General features: G+C 34.8%; 1 long non-coding RNA gene across 1 annotated transcript in view; it reads left to right on the plus strand.

Moving 5' to 3' along the window:
- Positions 1 to 13,667, plus strand: part of LOC140140302 (uncharacterized) — a 68,059-nt gene extending 54,392 nt beyond the window's left edge. The window contains exons 2-3 of the long non-coding RNA XR_011857244.1: positions 8,116 to 8,196; positions 12,867 to 13,667. This is a non-coding gene — a long non-coding RNA (uncharacterized lncRNA). The remainder of the gene's footprint in view (positions 1 to 8,115; positions 8,197 to 12,866) is intronic.
- Positions 13,668 to 13,988: the final 321 nt, after the last annotated feature.

Below are 13,988 nucleotides of genomic sequence, written 5' to 3' on the forward strand. Positions count from 1 at the left end.
TAAATTGTGGTCACCCAGTGTATATGTGGTATTTTTTAATTTGGGGTCAAAGGTCATTAAGGGGTCACTTCCGGTATAAATAGATATACTTATAAAATGCATCTTCTTCCACAAATTACGTAGGACAGTGACGCCACTTGCACACATGCATTGGTGTTACCCAGTGTATATGGGGTGTACACAGATTTGGGGTCAAAGGTCATTAAGGGGTCACTTCCGGTATAAAACGAAATACCTTCAAAAAAATTTATTAGCTAAGAAACGAAGGACAGTGACGGTATGTTCATATATGAATTGTGGTTACTCAGTGTATATGTGGTATTTTTTATATTTAGGGTCAAACGTCATTAAGGGGTCACTTCCGGTCTGAGACGAAAACCCTTCAAAATGTCCCTTCTGCCACAAATAACATGGCATAGTGATGCCACGTGCAATTGTGCATTGACATTAGCCAATGTCTATGGGGTTTTCATATATTTTGGGGTCAAAGGTCATTAAGGGGTCACAACACGGCTGTGTTCGTGGTCTTAGACCACAGCTAAGTCTAGTTAGTTTTATTATCATCATAATGGTAGTTAAATCGTCTGCATTTAGTGTTTTTGGTCGCTCTAATATGCCTATAGCACTTATCGGCAAGTGACGAGTTGAAAATAGCAGTTATATTTGCTAGCAATTGATGGGCAAGGTATTCGAATGAATGTGTTGTTCTAAAACCGACTAAAAGGTCTAGTACGTCGTGTGCTACAGAAGAGCATGTGTACACAATATTTAACACGGCAACTAGCTAGGATAGAACGTAAATTACAAGGTCCAGAGTTGCATATTTACAGATAGTTTATACAGCTCTAACTAGAGTTATGATGGGTTTATTTAGTTTACACAGGCAGCGTTGATGAGCGGTACATTTTGTAATATTTGTCGTATTTAAAGTAGCTTGTAGCGCCGTTTGGGGCAAGACAAACGAGTGGTGCGGTATGGTTTGGAGAAATCGAAGGATTATTTTAGGATAGGAAGAGGATAGTAAATGATGAGTTCAATGCTCGGAGACTTGAGCTGAATTTGGATGGGAAGACGGGGCCTCAGGTGCACAATTGTGCCAACGGGAGAGCGAGAAGGGAAAGAACCGAACGGGGACATACACAAGTGATGTCATGACGAAGTGTATAGACGGGAAGATATTTGTGGGCGTGCTTCATACGTGAAGATTTCCCGTCTCTGATGATGTGACCCCCTCTGGGCTAACTGTACAGGTTAGAGAGCGTAATAGTAGCCAAAATTGAGAGAGGCTTTATAACACAATGGCTAAATTTGTCAATGCAAGAACGTCGATAAAATCAAAATATTTTACACAAAAAATTAAAATAGTTGTGTTTGGAATTGTTTGGTTAATTATGTTTTTAATGCTGATTTAAAGCATTTATCATGTCAGCTTTAAAAATACGAATACTAATGAAAAACCTTTGATTTTCTGAAACTGTTTTATGCAAATTTGGGAAATATTTGGTAAATTGTCCCTTTACAAACACTGTCTTAATAGAGTTAACTAGCCTATATACTCAACTGCTACTTCAATACCGTCATGCCAAACAGTGTATTCTAGTAGCTGAAATGTGTAAACGAAAAAGAGAGGTCAAAACTCAAAAACGTCACAAAATCATACACTATCCGCCATTTTGAAGAGCAGAAGGAAGAAGAAAAACAAGAAAGTAGAAAAAGTGAAACATTTTTGTGAGACGTTAAAACGATCTATTGCCCTTGGTGTGTGCGGTATATATACTTCACCACATCTCTTGGGATTTCAACACAAGAAACTACGTGGATCGAGGCAAAGATAAATCACACGTTTTGCGCGCCATTTTGACTCGCTTAATAATAGGTAAAGAAACATATTCCCTAAAGTGAGCAGACGGCTAGTGGTTTCCCGCCAAAAGTTATCTCTCTGATAATTTGGGGAAATCAGACGTTGTCATCTATGTGGACTTTGAGAAATGAAACAGATTATGGGATTTGGGGTTGAGCCGTGTCTACCAAGAAGAACGATAGAGAGATAGAACAAAAACGGTCGATGACGCTGGCAAAAATCATGGCAAAAATGACACTTTTTTATTGATCAAATCAAACATACCATACTTTTCCGTGTCGATAAATATTATTGTTGTGCATTTTGGTAACTATGAATTATTCATAAGAAAAATAAAGTCAAAGTTCAGAAATTATATAAGTCAAACAAAAACGTTGTTTTTAGTAAAAATGTAAAATAAACCATTCTGGAAATTAATCGGATTTTATGAGCAACTAGGATGTTAATGGTTATGGTGGATTTCAAATGACTCAACACAAATGGTAATGAAGTGTGTCATTTTGAAAGAATGTGCTGATAAAAGAACTCATATTTTTAGATGTTTTTAAATCTTAAAATACTGAGTAAAGTGATGTAAAGTAATTTTCTTTCTTAGTATAGGGGTTCCTAAGATTATATCAAAATGCAGTCTCTTCTTTATCGAGATATATCTCAATACCCTCCATAAACCATACTAAATATGTACAGTAATAACTGGCAAACGTTCTATGCAAATAGTTAGCAAACAATTTAGCATAAAATGCGTGAAATAATGCTAGATTATTCAATTTCTAGCCAAATAGTATTCACCGCACACTACCTGCTTCCTCGTTAATGTCCACAAGCTCCCCCCCCCCCTCATCCTCAAGAAAAGTATTTGATTGAAATCCCTAATTTATATGCAAACATATATGACATTTTCGTCATTGCAATTTCTGTCATTCATGCAGTTTGTTAATGAGTGACAGTAACATTAGGTATACTTACACCGTTGCTTGTCTGTTTTCAGGGCAGTAAGCTTACCAGATGCAACTTGACGTTCATCCCTCGAGGACGCATTTGACATTGTCAAACATCTGACTCGCGAAGACACCTAGTCGGTGTACCTTCACGCCCAAAACCCGCTGGTGTTTAGGCAGTTCCTTTCTTTAGTTACACCTATGTGGTTTTTCTTCACGCCCAAAAACCGTTTGTGATTAGGCAGTTCCCTTCTTTAGTTACACCCGGGTGATTTACCTTCACGCCCAAATCCCGTTGGTGTTTAGGCAGTTCCCTTTAGTTTAACACATATAGGCAGTGTTCACTCACGCCCAAAACCCGTTGGTAGAAAAGCAGTTCCTTTCTCTAATTTCGCCCATAGGTGGTGTACCTTTACGCCCAATGTTGGGTGAAGAGGCGATTTCCTATCTCTTATTACACCGGGGTGTTATACCTTCACGCCCAAATCTGTCGGTAATTAGGCAATTCCCTTTCTCTCGTTAAACGCGGATTTCCATGGGACGGTACACCCGGGTTTCCTTACAAATATTGCTCAGAGATAAGGCAAACGCTGGCATTGATACAGGAAAATGTGCCATCAAGTACGTTTCAATTCAACACGATATAAAGTGCACTTTTTATTCCCTAATTTCTCCTACTAAAATTAGAAATCAAATTTGTCCGGTAAATGGAACTTTTAAAAGTTTTTATGGGCATAATTACAGAAAAACTGACCGTTTCAGATTTGAGATTGTGCACAACTATTATTTATCGACAATATGGTTGATAAAAGAATATTAAACGATATATTATCAGTATATTGGATAAAGTATATGTTATTATTGGTAAAGATGTGTAATAAAGTAATGTGTTATCTGCACTAGATAGCTAGATAAGCAATGTGCTAACGGTAGTAGATAGAAGTAGTGAAAGTCATAGATAGTTGATGAAGAAGTGTGTTATCAGCAGTAGATAGGTGATGAAGTAGTATGCTATCAGCAGTAGATAGTTGATGAAGTAATGTGCTATCAGCAGTAGATAGTTGATGAAGTAATGTGCTATCAGCAGTAGATAGTTGATGAAGTAGTGTGCTATCAGCAGTAGATAGTTGATGAAGTAATGTGCTATCAGCAGTAGATAGTTGATGAAGTAATGTGCTATCAGCAGTAGATAGTTGATGAAGTAATGTGCTATCAGCAGTAGATAGTTGATGAAGTAATGTGCTATCAGCAGTAGATAGTTGATGAAGTAATGTGCTATCAGCAGTAGATAGTTGATGAAGTAATGTGCTATCAGCAGTAGATAGGTGATGAAGTAGTTTGCTATCAGCAGTAGATAGTTGATGAAGTAGTGTGCTATCAGCAGTAGATAGTTGATGAAGTAATGTGCTATCAGCAGTAGATAGTTGATGAAGTAGTGTGCTATAAGCAGTAGATAGTTGATGAAGTAGTGTGCTATCAGCAGAAGATTGTTGATGAAGTAGTGTATTATCAGCAGTAGATAGTTGATGAAGTAATGAGCTTTCAGCAGTATAGAGATGAGGAAGTAGTATGCTATCAGCAGTAGATAGTTGATGAAGTAGTGTGCTATCAGCAGAAGATAGTTGATGAAGTAGTGTATTATCAGCAGTAGATAGTTGATGAAGTAGTGTGCTATAAGCAGTAGATAGTTGATGAAGTAGTGTGCTATCAGCAGTAGATAGTTGATGAAGTAGTGTGCTATCAGCAGTAGATAGTTGATGAAGTAGTGTGCTATAAGCAGTAGATAGTTGATGAAGTTGTGTGCTATCAGCAGTAGATAGTTGATGAAGTAATGTGCTATCAGCAGTAGATAGTTGATGAAGTAGTGTGCTATCAGCAGAAGATAGTTGATGAAGTAGTGTATTATCAGCAGTAGATAGTTGATGAAGTAGTGTGCTATAAGCAGTAGATAGTTGATGAAGTAGTGTGCTATCAGCAGTAGATAGTTGATGAAGTAGTGTGCTATCAGCAGTAGATAGTTGATGAAGTAGTGTGCTATAAGCAGTAGATAGTTGATGAAGTAGTGTGCTATCAGCAGTAGATAGTTGATGAAGTAGTGTGCTATAAGCAGTAGATAGTTGATGAAGTAGTGTGCTATCAGCAGTAGATAGTTGATGAAGTTGTGTGCTATCAGCAGTAGATAGTTGATGAAGTAATGTGCTATCAGCAGTAGATAGTTGATGAAGTAATGTGCTATCAGCAGTAGATAGTTGATGAAGTAATGTGCTATCAGCAGTAGATAGTTGATGAAGTAGTGTGATATCAGCAGTAGATAGTTGATGAATTAGTGTGCTATCAGCAGTAGATAGTTGATGAAGTTTGCTATCAGCAGTAGATAGTTGATAAAGTAGTGTGCTATAAGCAGTAGATAGTTGATGAAGTAGTGTGCTATCAGCAGTAGATAGTTGATGAAGTAGTGTGCTATCAGCAGTAGATAGTTGATGAAGTAGTGTGCTATAAGCAGTAGATAGTTGATGAAGTAGTGTGCTATCAGCAGTAGATAGTTGATGAAGTTGTGTGCTATCAGCAGTAGATAGTTGATGAAGTAATGTGCTATCAGCAGTAGATAGTTGATGAAGTAATGTGCTATCAGCAGTAGATAGTTGATGATGTAATGTGCTATCAGCAGTAGATAGTTGATGAAGTAGTGTGATATCAGCAGTAGATAGTTGATGAATTAGTGTGCTATCAGCAGTAGATAGTTGATGAAGTTTGCTATCAGCAGTAGATAGTTGATAAAGTAGTGTGCTATCAGCAGTAGATAGTTGATGAAGTAGTGTGCTATCAGTGAAGTAGTGTGCTATCAGTAGTAGATAGCTGATGAAGTAGTGTGCTATCAGCAGTATTTAGCTAATGGAAGTAATATGCTATCATCAGTAAAGAGCTGATGAAGTAGTATGCTATCAGCAGTAGATAGCTGATGAAGTAGTGTGCTATCAGCAATAGCTGACGAAGTTATGTACTATCAGCAGTAGATAGTTGATAAAGTAGTATCTATCTGCAGTAGATAGCTGACGAAGTAGTGTGCTATCAGCAGTAGATAGCTGATGAAGTAATGTGATATCATCGAACATTGTGCTATCAGAAATAGATCATCAGTCGTAAATGGGCGATGAATTGGTATTTCTAAAGACAAAATTTTTTTTTCAAAGGTTCTTTATTTATTTTTGATGAAATCCAGTACCTCGTGAACACCAAGCCAATAAAAAAAACATTTCTACTATTCCTTAGACTATAAATTAAACAAAAAAAATATAGTGTGTTTATTCCTTCAAATATCACATATAAAGTTTCTAAAAATGTAAGGGTTTTAAAATTACAATCAACACGGTGCTTAAGGGAGAATCTGGAATATTGAAGTACTTTATCAACACCAAAGTTAACTGTTGGCATCACCTCTAACCACTCACCGTTTGTTTGTGCCCCTATATCAACCTGTTTCATATCGTTAACATACTTCAACTTAACATTCTCACATTTATGACCCAGTGTGCTATTAGCAGTAAATAGTTGATGAAGAAGTGTGCTATCAGCAGTAGATAGTTGATGAAGAAGTGTGCTATCAGCAGTAGATAGCTGAAGTAGTTTGCTATCAACAGTATATAGCTGAAGTAGTTTGCTATCAGCTGTAGATAGCTGAAGTAGTTTGCTATCAGCAGTAGATAACTGATGAAATCATGAACAGCTGATATTGTTGTCCTATCAGCAATAGATTGTCATAGGATATATTACCAGTCGTAAATATGGATGAATTTGAGTTCTAAAGACCATGAAATTTCGTTTACAAAGTTTTTCCTTATAAAGAAATTTTATTTGTTTCTAATGAAATCCAATAGCCCATGAACACTAAGCCAATAAAACACATATTTCTACTATTCCTTAGACTATAAATTTGAAGAAAAAAAATATAGTGCGTTTATTCCTGCAAATACCACATATAAAGTTTCTAAAAATGTAAGGATTTTAAAATTACAATCAACACGGTGCTTAAAGGGGAATCAGGTATATTGAAGTACTTTATCAACACCAAAGTTAACTGTTGGCAGCACCTCTAACCACTCACCGTTTGTTTGTGCCCCTATATCAACCTGTTTCATATCGTTAACATACTTCAACTTAACATTCTCACATTTATGACCCCAATGCTTTGTGCTCCCATTATATAAAATCAAGTAGGAGGAGGAAATTTATATTTCTCCAAACTCTCACGATTCTGTCTCCGCTGATAACATCACTTGCATTGTTTAGATTTTATCTGCCCCGTAAATCTTCAGCGGAAGAGAGGACTCTTTTGACCCCACAATTTGGTTACTGTCGTTATAAACACAATGCACGTCGTACAAGTTGATATACGGAACGTGACATACTATTGGTATACCTCTTGTAACTTTCATCTTCATCTTTCCAGGTTTTTTTTTTTTTTTTTTGATTGATAAAAGATTGCTGAACGCAATAAAAGACCTGGTCCTCCCGATCACGACCGTATTTTCTAGATCACTGAACTTATATTTATCAATTATTTCTGACTAGATTTTACTCCCGGAGTGTAACACTCCGCCAATGTGACCATGCTGCAGAATAGCAAATAATAAAACATCAATAAAATCTGAAATATTGTTGGTATTAATATTTTTAATTTAACCAACCCATGCCAAGCAAACATCAAACATAATAGACCTATTTGTAACTATAGACTTTTTAATATTATCATTCATATTGGCGTTGGTGAGTCTTCGGGGCAGAAGGTATGAATCCTAGAACATTTTCTCCATGTTCGTGGTTGGTAATTATCAGTGCAGGCGTCGAGACCTCGGGTTAAACTGTGTAGGGTTACACCAAACCTTACGTATGGGTTTTCGCGCCTTAGGCGTATCATCGCACTCTGTTTTGTTATATCTTTTCGTATCATTCCAAGATTTGGCATATTTCCTTTATAAAATGTCTTCGATTGGTACGCTACGTGATGGAAAAACGATCAAAAATATTTTGCCTTCGTTGCGTATTCCAAGTTGCAATAGTTTGCCAATTTTCAGCCCTGTTCCTGCATATAAAATGGGTGAAATTTACATAAATAACGCAACATTTTTAATGTAAAAGTTAAAGGTTTAATATCGAACCGCCAAAAGCGGTATTATGTCCTTGCTGTTAATACCGGTATAATTGACTTGAAATAAAGTAAATTTACATAACCTTTTCGTAATATCTACTATTTATTTTCCTTTTCATATTGAAAGGGCTAAAGAAATATTATTTTTCAATTTCCTTTATATTTTTCAGGTCAGCCGTCGTGTCCATCTCGAAGAAATCAGAAGTCAGCCGGACGATATATCCAGAACGGCATTGGATGTTAATATTCAGGTAGCGTATATTGGTTTGGACATCTGTTTTACAACACGGCCAGTCACAATAACCATACAACGAGATCCTACTATAACACGACAGAAATAAAAATTCATTTAGCATTCACAAACACTTGTACAAAAAGTGCAAAGCTGTACATTTGGGTACATTTGATTGGCATATTTCGTTTTAAGAATACCAAATCAATTAATTAATCTTTCAAAACCAATGGGCTATTCCATTTAAAATTCACACTACCCATGTGGAAGATTTTGGAAATATCTTCCACAGGGTGGAGTACATGGAATGAGCCAGGCAGCTCCATTTGAATTCCATACACCCTCTGAGAAAGATTCAACCTGAATCTTCCCCTGAGGGAGAGTGAGTTTCAAATGGAGCTGCTGATGTGTTAATTCCATTTGAAAGTCATACTCCCCCTGTGGAAGATATATCCAAAATCTTCCACAGGGGTAGTGTGGATTTTAAATGGAATAGCCCAATTTTTTGTACTGCCTTTAATACAAAAATAGGCTATTTCAGTTTAAATTCATACACCCCCTATGAAAGACATGACTTTAATCTCCCACACAGGGAGTGTGAATTTCAAATGGGCTTACATGAATGGGTGACTCCCGTTTGAAATCTACACCCCCTGTGTGGAAGATTAAAGGCATGTCTTCCATAGGGGCATGTATTTTAACTGTAATAGCCCATTTACTTGAGGTGTCGACTGTAAACAATTGCCATACCCAGCAACATTGATGGTCAAAATAAGTACCAACAGACCCTATATGACGTATTTTATCACATCCTATATAATAACATTTGGAAGTCGTCATTTACACACACTATGAAAAACTATAAAATATATAGAAGATATGACAGCGAACCGTATTCGTAGTACTAGCCCTACTATGGGCTTTAGCAGTTTTCGGGGTATAGGGCCCCTAGTGTTTTTTAGAGATTGCTGTGCATCAAAAGGCGCTATCTAGGGCTAGAATCAAAGGAGGTTGATTATTGAGTACATACAAGTTCTTCAAATTGGAATAGGAATAATTTAACAAAATTATAATAGATGTGCTTAGTTGATTTTTAACAGGAATTAACAAGTTGGGGTTTCCTTTTCGTTTCTTTTTTTTTCCTTTCTTTTTTTTTTTTTTTGGTTTTTGTTTGTTTGTTTGTTTTGTTTTGTTTTTTAATTTGAAAAAATAATATGTGAAATCTTCTGGCACCTAATAAACTCGGCACAAACCACATGATAAAACACACCACGTGATAATATAATTTTAATTTCTTGACGCGCTTTACACATGCTACAACACGGTTTTTAAATAAATCTAAAACCGATGCAAATCATATGTGCTCCTTTAATAATTAAATTTTGCACTTAGCATCTGACAATGTACAAAGAAATCTAACAAAACAAATGATTTTAAAACCATACTGTGTTCCTTTAATGATTACATTAAGTACTTACAACAACGTAGAAAGAAATCGTACAAAACAAAGGATGTTAAAATCATAAGGTGCTCCTTTAATAAATGTACTTACAACAACGTAAAGAAAATCGTAAAAAAACAGAGGATGTTCAAATCATAAGGTGCCCCTTTAATGATTATATAAATTGCCCATGTTTCTCAGCAGGTATATAGTCCCAGTTACGCATACACTTTTAGGTTAATTTGTTGACTGTGGTATCCCGATCTTAAGGGAGTTCTTATTTCCTCGGGACACCAACCATAAGTCGTTTCTCAATTTGAAAGATTCTTGCGGTTTTTACAGGGAAATTTTCGTAATTTTGAATATTGAAGCTCAAACTACACGATGTCTTTGATGAAAACGTAAAAAAATCTATCCGTGTTTATAAACATAGTAATCAAGAATGTCAAACATAGATATCTGTTCTATCAACATGGTGTCTTCTTGAAAAGAGAAAATTGTCCAAATAAGACCAGTACCTGCTACTATAAAGTGACAACTTTACATGATTAACAATTAGTTGTTCCAAAAACACGTAAACAGTTATATATTATTTTGAAGTTGATTACAGAACAGAAAGAAACTTCATGATAACAGAACTTTCTTGGTGTAGATTATTCATCCAGTAGTTTAGAACATTATTTTGTAAATTAAGTCTAATACTGGAACTACAATTTGCAACTCACTTGTCCAATGAAGATGCCCGATGAAGTCCAAAGTTTTCAGACGCAACGTAGCAAAGTGAGTTGCACATTTTAGTTCCCGTATTAGATTTAATTTACAAAATAATAACAAAAGTTTGGCGTCCAACTGCCCTTTTCAATACTAAAAACAAAATATATCATGATTCAAATGTTTTATTAATCTTATTTATATAATAATAAAATCATCTTTAATTCAGAAGTTAATTATAAAAAAGTGCTATATGAAAACAGTAACAGACTGTTCATGTTTAATATCAATACCCTTTATTATCCTCTTCACCAAATCAGTATCATAACTAAAAACGGAAAAATGATTATTCATTATTTCCTGCGTTGAACCACTTTTGACAAGTTTGAACACGAGATACGCAGTCCGTATAGTCATCTTCTATCCACACGTATCGCGTTACTTAACCAACCTCTGAACGACAAATTGTTTAACTATATATTCTACTCTCCAACAGTATCTTGGCTAATATGATACCTATTTATACCAGATATTTTGCATGTAAAAATGACGTATAACCCTGAGACGAATATATTCGTCTCAGGTATAACCATTACCAAATCAGATTATTATGAGTATAATTATACTTTCTTCAATTTTATGGTTGTAATGAAAGGTGCTGATTTTCAGTGCACTGTGAGAACAATATTTTAGGCTAAGCAAAAAGGAAAATCACAACATGCTAGCCATAGGATTCATCATAAAAAGTTTTGAGATATTTTCTCAAAATATCAATGAGCTATCTCAAAATCCACTGAACCAATACTGGGTTTGTTTGTACTCATGTTAATGCATTTCCATGCGATTCCACATGAAAATGTATAATTCTAAAATATTTGAATTTTTAAAGAAAATTTGAAACTTGTCGCCTGCAGTTGACACCCGCGTGAAGAGATTTACTGAATATTTTGCATGCAAATATGTCTTAACAATCCTTCAATAAGCCAATATTACGCATAAGCATACGTTTTGGACTGGGTCCTTAATCAAAATGAATGCAAAGGAGTGTACATAATTTATACACTACAAAATACAAACAAAATGTCTTTATTCCGGTATGCCAATCAGGTCTAAATTCCACAGCAAAAAGGACGCATTGCACTTTTGACATACACCACAGCAAATGGCATGCGCGTTTACCTTATAAAATACAACAATCAGCAAAAGAATATTGTATTGACATTTATTATTAGTAATTCTTAACGTGATTATAAACAAAACTCAATCGAAACCATGCACCTTAAGTAACATAACTTTAAAAAAGAAATTCGTGCGAGGACACCCGGTAGTTGGAAAACGCACTTTACTATTCAAATTGTGCAACGTGGTCTTCAATATATAATAAATGTGGCCGTTTGTTTTATACTGTGTTGTGCCTTGTGTTTTATTTCTTTTATTGTTTGAAGTTTAACACAAAAATTGAGTAAAATAAATGGAGATAAAATTTATATATTTTATTCTTCATAAGAAATTTTAAAAAATGGATTTATATATAATCCCAATCCTCAACTGAAACATCTTTATCTTTGTTAGTATATGTACAAGGCAATGGTATAACTGTTTTTATCTTTTCCACAAGGCACAAAGTACCTTGTGCTTTTATTTTCATCACAAGAATCAATGGCATAACTTAGTTGAGAATTTGCCCACTAGCTTTTTGCCATGTTAGGACAGTAGGCCTACTGTATATTTTCTCTACTATGAGTATTCTGAAGGCACTACACCAATAGACATACACATGCTATACGTGCACAGGGTTTACCCCATGAGAACTACCTGCCGATTGGCCAAAATGAATATTGTGTCCAATTTTGAACCAATCAAGGAGGGTATTAATAAGATCATCAAGTTTGACCATAAATAGTTTAAAGTCTAGTCATAATTGGCAATTGAAATGAGCATTTCAAGTTATCAACCAATCAGAAATGCTGTTAGATGACCAGTAGTGTCCAGGTGGTTAAGCAAGAAATATGGTAAAAGACAGTATCAAATATGGGTGAATACAAGATAAATAACTCTCTCCACGCGGGTATCGACTACAGACAATAAGTTTCAAATTTTGTTTTAAAAATTCCAGAATTGTAAATTTCCATCACCATATTTGGAATCAGCATGAAGAATGCATTGTAATGAGTACAAACAAGCCTAGTATTGGTTCAGTGGTTCTTGAGATAGCTCTTGATATTTTGGAAAATTATCTGAAATCTTTAACTTTTTATGATGAAGCTTGTCAAATTTATCTGAGTATGTGCAAAATATGATTTGGTCACCTGCTGTCTACCTAAGATAAAGTCATTGATAAACTACCTTATGTCAGTAAATGCGTGAAGTAGACAAAACTGATTGTACCAGCCACAACTTAATACAGCAAAATAAAATATAACACTTTGTGTAATGTGCTTAGTAAGATGAATATCATATTTAAAAAATATACCGCGTAGTGTTTGAACTTTGCTTATGACTCAAGTTGTTCTATGTGTTCTTATCATCATTTACAGGAAGTGTGGTAAGGACCGTTTCATGATGTTGAATAGCGACCTCTGCGACCCATCAGAGTGGTGCTTTACAAGATGATTCAGGATGTAATTTATACCTAGGTTTGTTTTTATAAACGTCTCTATACGCTTAACGCAGTTGACAATTGATTTCTTGACGTGGAAATAATTTTAAAGATGATATCGTTACACACTGAAAGCCAGATATCAAGAGAACAATGAGTCAATAGGATAATAATATAACAATTTTTGTGTTCATTTAGTTTTGATAAGTGATTTTGATTTAAGATGTCACATATTTCCATTATCTGAAAAAAATAATATAGCCTTTTTATACGTTTATAAAATATTTTTATAATAATATGATTGTCATTAAGATATCCTACCAATTTCACTTGCAATCTGTAAAAGAATGCTAAGGCTATCCTATATTACAGAAATGAAGAAACAGAATTGCAGATAGAACTCAAAGAAAAGACGGAAACTCCTTAACCAATTGAACAATTTTACTGTCAGCCTTTGGATCAAGAAAAAACAGTTCAAAATCAAAAATCGTGTTTAACAGTCCTCTATTCCATCTACAGCCCTCACATGGAGTGCAGTCACACCCTAGGAACCTAGGCGCCAACCCGTCAGCTTTACAATAGTAAAAAAAGTTGTTAATGCCTCGATATAACTTGATATAAAAAGGTGTTTTTTTAAAGACCATTCTTAATGCAATCTGAACTATCACAGTGTTGCAAATTTATTGGATTTAAACTTTACATATATTCTGGAACGAAGGATCTGTAAAAAAATAAACAAGTACCAGATAATGTCCTCTGATGTTTGTGTTCACGTCTTTAGCCAAAACAAACAGTATATTTCTTTAAAAACAGAAAACAAAAACAAACACAAACACAACAAAACAAAAAACACCAATGCACACAATTCTGTGAAAAAGTCAACCAAAATTATCTTTCTAGTTCTTGATATTAATCCAAAAAGAGGTATTATATTATAAAAAAAACGTTATTGCAAAATATATGTATAAAATAATCAGAATAATCATATTTAAATAATTATTTTAAGTCTAAATAGTTGAATACGATCAAATAAGTCTGTACAAGTATTTGTATAAGGTTC

Source organism: Amphiura filiformis, chromosome 19 (genome assembly GCF_039555335.1).
Source record: "Amphiura filiformis chromosome 19, Afil_fr2py, whole genome shotgun sequence".
Classification (NCBI taxonomy): Eukaryota; Metazoa; Echinodermata; class Ophiuroidea; order Amphilepidida; family Amphiuridae; genus Amphiura; species Amphiura filiformis.